The 15704-nt window shown below is 41.7% G+C and overlaps 1 protein-coding gene across 3 annotated transcripts in view; it reads left to right on the top strand.

Moving 5' to 3' along the window:
- The first annotated feature begins 1110 nt into the window (after positions 1-1110).
- Positions 1111-15704, top strand: part of LOC311248845 (uncharacterized protein) — a 170341-nt gene continuing 155747 nt past the window's right edge. For 2 of the 3 annotated variants that reach the window (XM_084338073.1, XM_084338072.1), the window contains exon 1: positions 1121-1218. The gene's annotated coding sequence lies outside the window, so the exon portion shown is untranslated. Of the gene's footprint in view, positions 1219-15704 lie in introns of all 3 variants that reach the window. The other variant, XM_084338074.1, reaches the window with a different exon arrangement.

Raw genomic sequence — 15704 nt, 5'->3', positions numbered from 1 at the left:
GGCCCGTTCAGCCGAAAGCACAATTGGAGGGGGGCTTCCCACTCTCCAGAACATTTACAACAAGCGGTGCATGGGTAAGGCTAAGAGAATTATCAAAGACTCCAGCCACCCAAACAACTGCCTCTTTGAACTGCTGCGGTCAGGCAAACGATACCGGAGTCTCATGGCAAGCACAGAAAGACTCAGAAGAAGCTTCTATCCCCAGGCCATCAGGATGCTCAATGACCAATAACATTGATTGATTGATTGATTGATTGATTGATTGATTGAAAAGTTTATTAACAGATTGCAGAATGGGTACAGTACAGCTCAATACATACAATTGTTAAGGGGATGCAGACCAGAGAAAGACTTTCGTCTTGTTTACATCAGGGTCCCCCGTTGTTACACTATGTAACAACCATCAAATGCACTCACAGCACACACATCCACACGCACACACTCACTTTAAACAAACAACTCACTGCAGCACCCACTTTACACACTTTAGAACACCTAAACACACTTTATATTTATTGGTAAAGAATTTGCACTACAACCCATACCTCATTACACCTTACTGTAAATTGTACCTAAATTGTACCTCATCCCATTTCTGCTTTGCACTATATAGTATATTGTATAGTATATTGTATGGTAACTCAGTTACTTCTACTCTGCATTGAACATTGTACATATGTACATACTGAACACTTGTGTCTACGTACGTGACTTCTATTTTTTACTTGCTATACTTATTTTATTTTATACTTATCTATTTTTGTCTAGCACAGTCTCTGGAGCGTAACAGAAAGAAGCATTTTGTATAAAAGTATTCTGTACTTCTGTATGACAACTAATAAAGAAACTTGAACTTGAAGGTAGTTTGCTGCTGTTGGAGGCGGAAATGGGCGCGTCACGCGATTGGGCGCACATGTCACATGACCAGAAACGTCAGTGGCCAATCAGATCGCAGAACGCGGAACTGGAAATCCGTTGGTAAAAGAATAGACGCCAACTGGCTCCCCCCCTCTCTCTCCTCCATGTAACGCGGAAGTGCAGTCTGTGGTCTATTGCGTTTCAACGTCTTCCTGGATTCCCCCACAAACGCGTTGTGTGTGTTTTGTTTACACAGTGTAAAGATTCTATAGTAGAACTCTACTGGACCAAGACTTCACATCTGGACCAAAACGTTCTTCCTGAGAAAACAGACATCAGACTGTGGACACCACAACATCTGTAAGTAGTACAATTATGTTTACATTGTTTTCCTCTCTTGTGCTGCTTCCTTGCAGCAGCGGCACTCGAAAGGAGCCCTGAAGTTGTACAATCCCAGTTGAATTCAGAACAAATGCTAAATGTTTTACATCTGTAGTACTTTACCATCTCCATGGTCAACTAACTGCTAGCATCTGCAGCGACATAATTCTCTTCACAATAACATATTACATTTCTCCCGATACCGAATTAGCTCTATCGTAGCTGTAGTTTCAAGTTTATTTTATTGATCACATAGGTACAAGTACATTATAGTGAAATGCTTGGTTCTGTGTGGCCCCTGAGATTGTGCTTCATACAGTAAAAATGAACAAAATCAAGCAACATTTCGACGGAGTCCACAGAGAGGCGGGAGAGTGCGACGCCATCTTGTTGACTTTCTTTGTTCTTTGTTCACTGTATTCAGCCAGACGTTACGGGGAGCTGGCTGCCATTCGGTAGCTAAAGTCAACGTGATATTAACGTTAGTTTGATTGACATTTACAGGGGCCAGTTTCGAATAGCAGCCTCCCGTAGGTGCTCTTTGAGAGCGGTTTTGAAGGAGGGTAGGGAGTCACATTATTTTACGGCTGTGGGACGGGTAGCAATAGCATATATCTGCAGAGCTAATTACAAACATCTCAAAACAAGCTAGTCAGACTACTGCTTGACCTAACTCCTAGAACCCACCTCACCCCTGTCCACTTTGACAACCTAGGATGGCTTAGAGTAGACAACAGAGTACAGCAACTTGCAATGGGCCTGGTCTACAATATACACTACGCGACCAAGGTACCCATGTACATGTCAAAATACTTCCCAAAGGTCAGTGAATACCACGATCACAACACCAGAGGGAGCTCCACAAATCATGTAAAACCCAGATTCGGCTCAAACAAGGGACTAAACACGTTTCGCAATTATGCCACATCAATGTGGAACGCCCTACCTAAAGCTGTAAAGGAATGTGAATCACTACCCACTTTCAAAAACACTCTCAAAAAACACCTACGTGAGACTGCAATTCGAAACTGGCCCCTACAAATGTCCTAACCTAGTTGTACAGTAAATGACCAAGTAAGGCTTTGTCAGTATTCCAATGTACAGTGTAAAATGTGTGTGTCCCCTACCCAACCCCCCCCCCCCACCACACCTCCAATGTACAGCCCTCACCCAACCCCACCCCACCCACCCAACCTCCTCCAATGTACAGTTTCTACGCCAAATGTATATACACTCTTTTTCTGGACACTTTTGTATCACAAACAGTACTGTATTTGCAAATCTGATATGCCATAAATGTATAGATGTAGCAGTACTGTCTATCTGTATGTCATGTATGTCATATATGTTATGATGAATTGAAAATGGGGGACCCTGATGTAAACAAGACGAAAGTCTTTCTCTGGTCTGCATCCCCTTAACAATTGTATGTATTGAGCTGTACTGTACTGTACCCATTCTGCAATCTGTTAATAAACTTATCAATCAATCCAGAATCTTCCTCTATCAGCTCTGTAACACCGACCAGACACAGTGTCTGGACAGCTGACTTAGAGCTGGTTTGTGTACACCAACACATTGCCTGGACAATTTAGGCAACTAGGTAATTCAATACAGGTTTCCCACATGGTTTCATGAAGGTGGTGTTTAATAGTAGACAGTATCAAACGATTCTGACAGATGTAATTGGTTAGATTAGATCTACTAGTTGGACATTTCAAATATTGTGGAAAAGCAAAACCGTAAAGTAGACAAATAGTTTTACAGCAAGTTAGAGCAATGCTGACGCAACAAACAAGAATTGAGAGCACCATCCAATCCATAGAGAACACGATTATAAAGCAGTAAAAGAAAACAAAACTCAGAGTTCTGTACTAAAACGGTCAGCATTTTGCTGCTTGCAGACCGAGAGAGTAGGGTACATCTGCAGTGCCGGGGCCTGTACTGTGCATCGGGGCCTGTACTGTGCGGTGCACTACTGCGCATGCGAGAAACAAAGTAACAGTGTTTCCTCTGAAAAAAAACAGCAGCAGTGCTGTAGGGTTGCACGGTATACCGGTATTGGTATAGTACCGCGGTACTAGAGTGTTCGAAATGATACTATACTGCGTTTGGGGAAAAAAACGGTACTTATTTTTATTTATTTATTCATTTATGCATGCGAATGCCTTCCTATTGGAGCACAGCGCTGCTGTCAGTGGTGACGTTGCGCTAGTTTACCGGAAGCAACCTTCTGGAATGAACAACAACAAACTCTAGTTGAGACAAGAGCTGGCATGGCTCGTCCAACGAACGTTGGCATCGGTGGCGCGACCGCAGCGCCGACAGGAGCCACCGCGGCGCCGGTTGTCGTGGCCATCGGCAGTCGCAGTGAGGATCTCCGTCGACCGACGCCGGCCGGCCAGCTCTGACTAGAGTTGTAGCTCGCTGGCTATATGGGCTAACGTTGGCCGAGTTCGCTCCATGCGGGGTGTGCTAGCCAACCAACGTCAATCAACAAAGATCCTCACCGCGACTAGTTAGTTATCATAACCATCCTCGGCAGTCGCGGTGAGGATCTTTGTTGACCAGCGTTGGCCGGCCAGCACATTTTGCACGGGGGGCGAACTCGGCTGGCGTTGGCCTGTATTGCTGTACAGCCGGCGCCGGTCGACGGAGATCCTCACTGCGATTGTCGATAGTTGTGGTGGCCGGTGTCGCGTGCCGCAGTAGCGCCTGTCAGTGCTGTGGTCATGCCGTCGATGCCAACACTCGCCGGACGAGCCATGCCGGCCCCCGTGACTACAGTTCCTTATAGGAGCATTCGAAAATGTCCACAATGCTAGAAAATAAATTGAAATGCCTAATAATAGCCTAAACTGCCGTGCTGAAAGCTAGTAAACACAGCATCTCTATGGCTTAGTCACAAACGTGATTTATACAGAGACATTTGACAATTGCCCATTAACACTTTGGATGCCACGCCCGAGATTTCTCGGGTTTACCCCCCGCGGGTTGAATGCCCACACCCGAGAATATTCATTTTAAATTTTTTTTTATATTAGCGATCTGAAATCATATTGCATCAAGCGACTCTACCGTTGGAGATCCAGGCACCCCCGGCGCTCAGATGTGAAAAAAGCGCCCCCTATCGTCTCCCAGATGGTAAATCACCCTTTTGGATTTGGGTGCGGCTCCGTCACTGACTTTGCGGGCAGTGCGCATACTGTACATACACACACACTCATTGTCTGTCTTTCCATATACCATAACCGTATAATGTAATGTGGTGCGTTTCATGTGGACAGCGCACATGGGAACGCACACACGCCATATGCCGCGGAGCAACACACACACACACCAAACATTCCCTCCTGTCAGCTTTCGTAGGATGTCCGAATGCGCACAATCATTTCATTCCGTTTCCGTTGTTATAGCAGAATGACGTTCATACAGCAAGACATTTATTCATCACATCACATTTATTACTCACAGTCATGATGCATTCGCTTCACTCTGCACTCCTAGGTTGACGTGTTGGCCAAGCAGAAGCACACATATCCGCCAGGTTAAATGGGAGGGGTTGACGCAAGGTAATCGTCACGTGAGCGATATGATTGTATTGTACTGTTTACTTGGTTATCTGTAATTTAAAACAGTTGGAAGTATAGTGGATATAGTGGAGGATATATATTTTGTGTGTAGGAATTGGTTTAATGTGTTAAAAAGAATAATAAAATGTACATCCTGTTTAAAGCCTAGTGGGAGGGGCTATTGGATACAAGAGGGCTGCTTTGGCCCAGGGACGTCAGTCTTGAATGGACTGAGTTACAGTGAAGGTAACCAGGATCCCTAGTAAAACGTGTTGGTATTGCTTGTAGTGGAAGTAGTAGTGTATATTGTGTATTTAGACTTTGTGTAGTGTTAAGTATATGTGACCAGGTATGGACTTCAGGGTCATGTTGAGGGATCTTCATTTTTTTTTTTTTTTTTTTTTTATACATATTATGAAAGTACAGATTCATACCTTCAAAATAAGCCATCACTTGAACATTTTGGTGGGATACTTTGCAAGCTACTTCCTATGATTCATGGTGATTATCACAAAACGTATTCAGAGATAATAGCCTTCAAGAGACGAGCAGGCTATTCTGTGACAATAGTGAAACAACTACAACACTACCCAGAAGTCATTGTAATCCATGGCCCCCCTCTCTCTAGGGCAATTAACACCTGGCAGCTTTCCAGTCTGAGGCTCTTTGTTATTACAATGAGTCTGGTGACTGGTAGTGAAAGGGACCCTGATAATAAACAAGAGATTAATCAAGTTTCAAGATTTTATTAGCATTTAAAATAACACGAGATAAAAATAGACATGCTAAAGTCAATGTTCAATGTTCTGATGGCCTCTCCAGAAGCATTTAGATGTAAATACATGTAGTGTGGTAGTGAAAGACACAACAACTAGGTTAACCGTCTGTAGTGTGGTAGTGAAAGGGTTAACCTTCTGTAGTGGTAGTGAAAGGTTAACCTTCTGTAGTGTGGTAGTGAAAGGTTAACCTTCTGTAGTGTGGTAGTGAAAGGTTAACCTTCTGTAGTGTGGTAGTGAAAGGTTAACCTTCTGTGGTGTTGTAGTGAAAGGTTAACCTTCTGTAGTGTGGTAGTGAAAGGGTTAACCTTCTGTAGTGTGGTAGTGAAAGGTTAACCTTCTGTAGTGTGGTAGTGAAAGGTTAACCTCCTGTAGTGTGGTAGTGAAAGGTTAACCTTCTGTAGTGTGGTAGTGAAAGGGTTAACCTTCTGTAGTGTGGTAGTGAAAGGTTAACCTTCTGTAGTGTGGTAGTGAAAGGTTAACCTTCTGTAGTGTGGTAGTGAAAGGTTAACCTTCTGTGGTGTTGTAGTGAAAGGTTAACCTTCTGTAGTGTGGTAGTGAAAGGTTAACCTTCTGTAGTGTGGTAGTGAAAGGTTAACCTTCTGTGGTGTTGTAGTGAAAGGTTAACCTTCTGTTGTGTGGTAGTGAAAGGTTAACCTTCTGTAGTGTGGTAGTGACGGATAAAAAAACGGATAAATCGTTTTTTTTACCATATTTCTACACATTTCGCTGCCACATTACAAATTATGAAATCTCGACGAAATACCTCTGAATAAGAATAAAAAAAAAATTAAAGATTCAATGACTAATTCGGCCAGAAACGGCTTTGAGGCGAAGCGTTACTAAGCGCTTCTGTAGTGTGGCAGTGAAAGGGTTACAACATCTCTCTTGCGCGCTGCAACAGCAGCAGCTCTTCAGCGTTCAGATTTTTATTCTGCACAAAGAAATCCGCGGTACTAAGCGCTTCTGTAGTGTGGCAGTGAAAGGGTTACAACCATAGGCGGCGTGTGCGCATTATGGCAGGGTAGGCTCCAAAAGGAACGCCCCCTTTTAGGAACGCCCCCTTTTATTTTTGGTCGCAAACTGTCCAGGGGTTCTGATTTCATATACACACACACACGTAACTAGGCTATACTACAGCGAGCCCCACTCATTTATATATAGTGCAAATTAAGTGTTCAAATGAAGGCATCCAATAATATATTAACCATTGTCTTACCTTAATGCAGATAAATGCGACATCCAATATGATTAACGGTTCACTGATCATGAAATATGAACTACTATACAATTGCAATAGTATTAGAAAGGATATATAATAACAACACAACAAATTTGTTTCAAATTCAAGGACATTTATTAGAGAATCAAGAGGTTTATTCAGGGAAATGTCATGTGAAATGCGGGTGGTCATCGATTGTGCAAAATACAATAATAAAATAAAAACGGTATTAAGAAGACATAATGTGCATGATAAAAATAGACATGCTAAATTCCTGAGACGGCACTGGTTCCTATATACACTATTATACAATATATAATTTTAACTCCGTCATTATACTTATCTAAATAAACGTTCCAAGATGAACCACATCTGTTCCTTGCTTAAAGTGACTTTTACTTTCCTCCTTCCTTTAAGACCAGACATGTAGGTTATTATGAAATACTAATAATATCAGTAGTTGCAGTCAATATTGCACATTTTTATTTGCAAATTAAATCAGTAACGGGCTGCACGTTCTCTTCGCCAGTCTGATGTCTCATCTTCTCGTCTTTCGTCTGTGTTGCTGTAATGGGGCGAGAATGGGGGGGGGGGAAGCGGTGACACAAATTAATTACTGTCCATGGTCCTGAATTTATACACACACACACACACACACTAGACTACAGCGAGCCTATCCCCTTTCGTTAGATATACTGTAGTGCAAATTATGTGTTCAAATTAAGGCATTCAATATGATTTCAATCAATCAGTCTTACCTTAATGCAGCAATATGCGACGTTTTGTCTTGGCATCGTAGGCAGCAATGATCTCTTCTACTCCAAGTGTGCGTGTCAGATCACTTTCAATGTGAAGCAGACTCAGAGTTGACAGTCTCGATGAAAAGGAACGTTTCTGTTTCCCAAAATATGTTTTAGGATATTCTGGCAGGACTGGCTGAGAGGGGCCAGTGTTTTTTTCTCCCAAATCAGTGTGGGGTGGATTACCTGAAGCCTCAGGTGATCGGGTCACGGTGTTATGCCCAGGGGCAGGGCTCGCTGTGGCTTCACGGATGCGATCTTCTAGAGCTTCTGAATTACTGTTATCTTCTTCTTGCTCCTTTGTCTTGAAAAAATTACGTATATCCATCTTGCATTTGTGCAGCCGTTGCTGTGTGCTGTGACCTGGAACCAACTGGCGACTGCATTCGAATTCAGATGTTTATACAAACGGATGCGTGCGATGTGATTGGTACAGACTGGATGCGGTCTGGAATGTCAACTGCCCATTGACACCTCCGTCGGGGCGACCCCCCCCCCCCCCCACACACACACACAGAGTTTCAAGTTTCAAGTTCAAGTTTAGACACAGGCTGCCTAATTCTGCAGTATGCCCATATATTATTTATATATAAATGCTAAATATTTACATCAGACATGTACAGACAATGTACAAACAAACAATAATTCTACATATTAGGTACAGGCAATCATATGGTGTTAGAGTTCTGCAGGGATGTTGTTGACAAGTTATTTTTTAACCATGTTTTGAAGTGGGGGTGGGTGCCCGCAGGGCCGTCTGGAATGTTAAGTGTAGAGAGAGCTATAGTCTTCCTGGGGTCCACACAGAAAGACAACACAAAACACAAAACATAACAACATGAGATACATATGACAATCACAATTAACAATGATAATCTAAAAACAGTAAAACATTGTAGACATCATTAGAATCAGAATATTTTGCTCACATATTTAAGTAGTGCATTCTCAGGTGGTATTTGAAAGACACTTTACTATTCAATTTACTTTTGTTCATTGGGCAGTTATTCCAATGATTGATGGCACGATAAACAACAGTCCTCTTTAAAGCATTTGATTTTGGACGTGGTAACATAATCTGTCCATCATCGGCTGACCTAGTAAAATAAGTATGAACCTGACTGCATCTGACAATTTGTTTGTATAAGAAAACAGGTTGAGATGAAAAGACAGTGTTCCTGAAAAATTTAACTGTGTTGAAAACCAGCCTATTCTCCTTAGTGTGCCTTTGACTCAAAGGCTTTGAGGTGCTTTGGTATAGGTGCAAGCATATTCATAGTACCCTTGAATGAGTGCTCCTGCCTGCAGTCTTCAGACAGTGTATTCAGGCCGTCTGGAATGTTAAGTGTCACCACACCTATCCATTGACGGACCCCAGCCCCCCCCCCCCACACACACAGGTACACAGGGGATTTTTTTTTTTTTTTTTTTTTTTTTTTTTAATAAATAAAAAATAATGTGTCGACTGGTCTGGGAAGGCACAGCCTGCCCCAGCCTTATACACCCGCCGCCCATGGTTACAACATCTCTCTTGCGCGCTGCAACAGCAGCAGCTCTTCAGCGTTCAGATTTTTATTCTGCACAAAGAAATCCGCGTTACTAAGCGCTTCTGTAGTGTGGCAGTGAAAGGGTTACAACATCTCTCCAGCAGTCCAGCCTCGCGCTGCAGCTGCTGAGCAGTGCACCAAGCCGCGCGATTGGACATTTGTAACGTTGACACAGCCAAGCTTTCAACAGTGTTATTTAGATGTATTTACCCATTAGGTTGAAAAAAATGCACCCTAACGAAATTCGTTCGCTCATAAAATTCTAACTGTGTTTTAATGGTTTTTAATTAAGTTAAAACATGCGTTTTATAACGGGTCAAGGCCTTTTTTTTTAATCTTTTTTTTAGACACTGCGTTACGTTGCTTATAACATTAAGATAGTGTATTAATAGTGTGTTATTCTCTCTCTGAGAAAGGAGAGCTAAATAATGACGTCTGTGTGTTAAAGGATAACTCCACTTTTTTTTTTAAATTAGCTTATTTAACATCTTCCCTGGAGTTAGACAAGAAGATGCATACCTTTTTTGTCTCTGTGCGTGCATTTTAGCTTTGGGAATAGACGCTCCGTTAGCATAGCTTAGCTTCATCACTGGAAGTGGGGGAGGACAGTAGCCTTACAGTGCCTTACAGTGTATTGCAAGGTCTGACATTGACCAAACTTGATATGCATGACCTTGGTGGGCTCTAGGTCAACTCCTGAAAAGGGGGTCAATGTCAGACCTTGCAATCAAAAGTTAGGGGCGCACTGAAATTATGGCAAGGGTTATTAGCCCCCTAACTTTTGATTGCAAAGTCTGACATTGACCCCCTTTTCAGGAGTTGACCTAGAGCCCACCAAGGTCATGCATATCAAGTTTGGTCAATGTCAGACCTTGCAATACACTGTAAGGCACTGTAAGGCTACTGTCCTCCCCCACTTCCAGTGATGAAGCTAAGCTATGCTAACGGAGCGTCTATTCCCAAAGCTAAAATGCACGCACAGAGACAAAAAAGGTATGCATCTTCTTGTCTAACTCCAGGGAAGATGTTAAATAAGCTAATTTAAAAAAAAAGTGGAGTTATCCTTTAACACCTATTATGTACATGTACTTGGCCCCTGTGGACAGGCCCAAGCCCGCTCATGTCGTTTTTTATCCTCAATTGAAAGAAAATTTGTGGAACTATTATAGCAATAATTACCTCATTTACAAGTTGTATTTAAGTTTGCAACTAAGGGCAAATAATGGAACAGATTAATGACAATTCAAATATGTAAAAAAAATCAAGATTTCGATTTTTGGGATTTTCTGGACAGCAAGACATTAAGTCATTTCAGAGCACCTCCCCCTTTGCGGATCAAATCGGGTTTGGTCACGGCGAGTCACATATTGTGTTTTGTTTATTTGTTTTCTCTTTTTCCACTTTTGTTAGATATAGTAAGTATAGCGTATTTTGTTTTACGTTACTTTCACTTTTCACATTTTTTGTAAAACTATATCACCTCTGCACTTTTGGGAGGCGGGAAATAAAAAACCCACCAACGAGATCTTTCGACTACGCCTGTTTATGAGAGAATCAAAGGAGTTCGGGAGAGGACCCCGTCACAATGAAAGTGAATGGGAGTTCAATCTGGAGCCTTAGAGCAGCGGGGATTATGTGTTTACACTATACTCGGTGGATCAATCAAATGAGCGCTTTTTTCGAATGGCGATCAGGAATTGGAATAATCCATTTGGATACCATCTGATCTCAGGTAAGGCATCTATGTTATCAGTATTAGGATAATCAGACCCGTTTTCATGGATATATAAGCTTTTATGTGATTATGGTGATAGGCTGTTTGACTCTGCTCGCGGTCAGGAAATAGGAGAATCGATTTTCAACTGCCGGCACGAGCGTGCATGCGTACACATATACTATCGATCATCTAGCGTTTATTTGAAAACGATTCATAAATAGGCCGAAAAATGACAACGTTCTAGAATATTCCAGTAAAGGCGCTTATTATGAGTTTTTTCCGTGAAAACAAGTGATTTTCAAAATGCTATCAAACGGAAATGAAGCGATAAAAAAACAATCTGCCACGACAATGTTGACTGGAAAATGAGTCTTTGATAAGCGACGGGCAGATTAGACACATAATTTAAAACATAGATTAGGCGATATTAATGTTAACATTGAAGTGGCCTTGGGCATTCAAGGGACTAATACGGAATTAACCTCTGGCGCTCAAAGTGTTAACACTTTCTGCGCCAAAAAACGTCGTACAACGGGTTTCAAGTTCATGCGAATTCTGCCAGATCACGGCGTACGATGTTATTTTGATCATATTTCATATTTTCGCCATTGTATTCATATTTCACTCACGGAGCCTTGTCTGATGCTGTGGGACTCAGCACAACTCTGCAACGCTTCAATACTGCCACCTGGTGGATGATCGGCGAGTTGCCAAACCGGATATGCCGGTTGGATCTCAGTGCGTCTCCTAAATCCATCCGGCCACTCGTATATCGTTGCGGGACTCGAGACACACACCGTGGATATGGATCGCTGCCATAACTCAATAATCTACATCAGGGGTGTCAAACTCATTTTCACAGAGGGCCACATCAGCATTATGGTTGCCCTCAAAGGGCCAAAGACCGTATAAATGTTAATGTAATGTAAAATAAATGTAGCTACTCATTTACATATTGTTAAACATGTTGTTTCTGTATTTATTACTTATTCAAGTTATACATATTGCATATGCATTTGCATAGATGTAAAAATATATGTTAGCTTATGTTATTTTTAGGGATGCACGATATTGATTTTTTGACACCGATACCGATAACTTTATGCTCCTCAAGCCGATACCGATACCGATAACCGATATTTTATCAACTTTTTTTTTTTTTTTTTGTATTTATAAGCTCCGACGTCATCGGTACTGCTATCGGTACTCGAGAAATTGTGGAGTTTTTTTTTAGGAATTTAAACGTCGCAAACTAATCTTGTTGGCTGTTGTCTATTATCTCTCCTGCCTCTGTCTCTGCCTGCGAGCGGGCTCCCTCCCACACACACACTCACTCACACACACACACACACACTCACTCACACGGGTGCTGCGCTGCCGACTCAGTACAGACAGCTCTGCTCTCATAATGGCGGAGAGAACGAAATGTTCAAAAGTCTGGGTCTATTTTACTAAAGTCGATGCTGACAACGCTCGTTGCCACAAGTGCAACAAGACATTTGCCAGTAATGTATAAGCGCTGGTACTTGTCAATGTGGCTGGCGGGGAGATAACGTTAGCTCCGAGTAGAGTAATGGCTGACAATCCGGAGGTAAATAAACTAACGAGAGCTTCCGATTGGTGGTAAGAAGAAGAGGTGGGTGCAAGCCGTGGGACGTAATTGGCAGATCGACTGTCTGTCTCCGAATGTAACGTGACTACGTCACAGCCAAGAAAGGGAGCGCTCGATTTGTGAAAAACTCCCTGTTCCTAAACCACACGCTATCAGTTTTACCACAGTACTGGCAAAATGGGAGGATGCTATAATAAAAACAAGCGCCCTTCATCCAAATCCACCCACACCGGATTTCTTTTAACCAAAAAATGTATTATATGTTATCGGAGCTATCAATAACGTTATCGGGATGACGTCATAATTGCTGATATCGGCCCGATAATTATCGGCCCGATAATTATCGTGCATCCCTAGTTATTTTAACGAATAATTTTAGTTTATCAGACCCCCATATTACTCCATCAATCAATGATCAAACCATTCAAGTAAATAACAAAGAAGAATATCATCAAATACAAGCTATGACATTAAGTTTGTTCAAAACCTTTTTGTCACAGTCAAGAGGGGCAGAACTAACAACTGTGAGCTGCAAAGAACACGTGGGACAGATGTAGCAGATGTTACAAAAACAAATGGCTGCACACAACCTTGCAGAGGCCATACATCCAACTAATGGAAGATAGTTTAATTAACTTTAATTAACAGATTGCAGAATGGGTACAGTACAGTACAGCTCAATACACACAATTGTTAAGGGGATGCAGACCAGAGAAAGACTTTCGACTTGTTTACATCAGGGTCCCCCATTTTCAATTCGTAATGAAATTGCTATTATGTGTCTGCATGAACACACAACTGTAACTGTACTCAAAAATAACAAAATAAGGGTTGTCTCAGTTCACAACTATATTGGTAAAGTTTTGGGTGGGACTTGTTTGCGTCCCTACAGCTTCTTATTCAATTGAGCGAGATGCTCGGTTATGTCACACAGCCAGTTTGCATCTGACAGTTCAGACAATATTTCTTCAACCCTTTACCTATTCTGCCTGGATCTTTTTTGTATTTTGGGCTGTAAAATTGTCAAAGAATGTCTGAGGAGTAAACTTGTGCTTTTGGCTTTTTTCCTTTGTTACTTCATCAATACCTCAGATGTTCAACATACATGTATGTGTAAGAATGTGTAATAACTAAGGCTGTCAAAGTTAAAGCTTTATTAACGCATTAACCCACAATTATTTTTAACACTGCTATTTTTTAACCCAATATTAATGTTTAAAAAAAAAATTGGGGCCGTGAGTTTGACACCTATGATCTACATGATTTGGGCGTGTATTAGTATTATACAAACCGCAAATGGATCTACTCTATCCCCATCAAATAACTGGGATCTTTTTGCTCTAGTGTCATCGCCCAACGGTAAGAGGAGGCTGCCGTGACTTTCAGCGTTTTTGTTTATTATTATTAGAGCTGGGCCATTAACGGCGTTAACGTGCTGCATTAACGTGAGACTAGTATCGCACGATAATATAATTGACACCGTTAATCTTTTTCTCAACGTTGGGTCTGTATTGTCCTTAAATACTTGCCGTAGTTCACAGCTGTGGTGCCCGGAAGTGATTGCATCAAGTCAAGTCAAGAGTTTTAATTGTCACGGCATACAGGTATACAATGAAATGCGGGTGGTCTTGCCCGCAACGATGTGCAATACAGTGGTACAACATATAATAGAATGTACCGGAGCTGTAGTCAGAATAATGTGTTAAACTAAAGTAACTTTAGTGGTCCGGTAATCATTGTTATACAGGTGAGGTTAAGAAGTCCTCAGGATATAACACAATTCGGCGATGAGGACGTCTGAATCTGCGCAATGCAAAAAAGAAGAAGTCCGTTGAGAGCTTTGTTTACATTATTAACGTTAGCTTAGCGAGTTAGCATGTTAGCTCACGTTAATCGGGCGGCACTTGAAAACATCTACAAGAGGAGGAAATCCACTTTACACACTAAAGGAAGGATCGACTGGACTATCGTGAGTGTTTACAACAGAAATGGCTTGGGTTATTGGAAATATTGGACCGTTTGATGACAATGTGGAGCAATATGAAATGAAAATGGGAGACCCTGATGTTAGCATGTTAGCTCACGTTAATCTGGCGGCACTTGAAAACATCTACAAGAGGAGGAAATCCACTTTACACACTAAAGGAAGGATCGACTGGACTATCGTGAGTGTTTACAACAGAAATGGCTTGGGTTATTGGAAATATTGGACCGTTTGATGACAATGTGGAGCAATATGAAATGAAAATGGGAGACCCTGATGTAAACAAGACACGTCTTTCTCTGGTCTGCATCTTCTTAACAATTGTGTGTATTGAGCTGTACTCCGACTGTAGTAGCTGTTCAGTGTTCTCTTGGATGTGGACCTGAGACAGTAGCTGTTCAGTGTTCTCTTGGATGTGGACCTGAGACTGTAGTAGCTGTTCAGTGTTCTCTTGGATGTGGACTTGAGACTGTAGCTGTTCAGTGTTCTCTTGGATGTGGACCTGAGACAGTAGCTGTTCAGTGTTCTCTTGGATGTGGACCTGAGACTGTAGTAGCTGCTCAGTGTTCTTTTGGATGTGGACCTGAGACTGTAGTAGCTGTTCAGTGTTCTCTTGGATGTGGACCTGAGACTGTAGTAGCTGTTCGGTGTTCTCTTCATTCATGGAACCGTTACACTGAGCTTGCACTGAATTTGTTGAGAAACCTGCTTCTACAGCAGTCTGTGTGTGAGCAACCAGTCAGCAGCATTGTGAATTCAGAGATTCACTAAAAGACACATTGAGAGACAGGTTTTGTGTGGATTAAGAAATGAAGGTGCACAGAAGAAACTACTGACAGAGAGTGATTTGACACTGGAGAGAGCTGTCAATATCAGTGTAACAATGTTAATGGCATCAAAGGAAGGGCACAGAAAATTACGATAAATCTGGTTTTAAAAGAAACACTGGAAATTACAAAAAGAAGAGACATGTTCATGCTGTTGAACAAGGAGATAGAACAGCTAGTGACTCCTCAGATGAAGAGGAGAGGATAAATCTCCTCCTCTGGTCATTATTTGGGTAGAACACACATTTTGAATGCATTTGGCAGACTTTTTTCTTTTCTTTTTGAGCCATTTTAATCTAGATTAATCTAGATCAATTGCAGGTAGATTAATCTAGATTAAAAAATGTAATCTATGCCCAGCTCTAATTATTATCCATGCAAACTGCTCTGATCTATATATCACCCATA

The sequence above is a fragment of the Notolepis coatsorum genome (genome assembly GCF_963971535.1).
Source record: "Notolepis coatsorum genome assembly, chromosome: 2".
Classification (NCBI taxonomy): domain Eukaryota; kingdom Metazoa; phylum Chordata; class Actinopteri; order Aulopiformes; family Paralepididae; genus Notolepis; species Notolepis coatsorum.
This window is presented reverse-complemented; position numbering and strand designations above follow the sequence as displayed.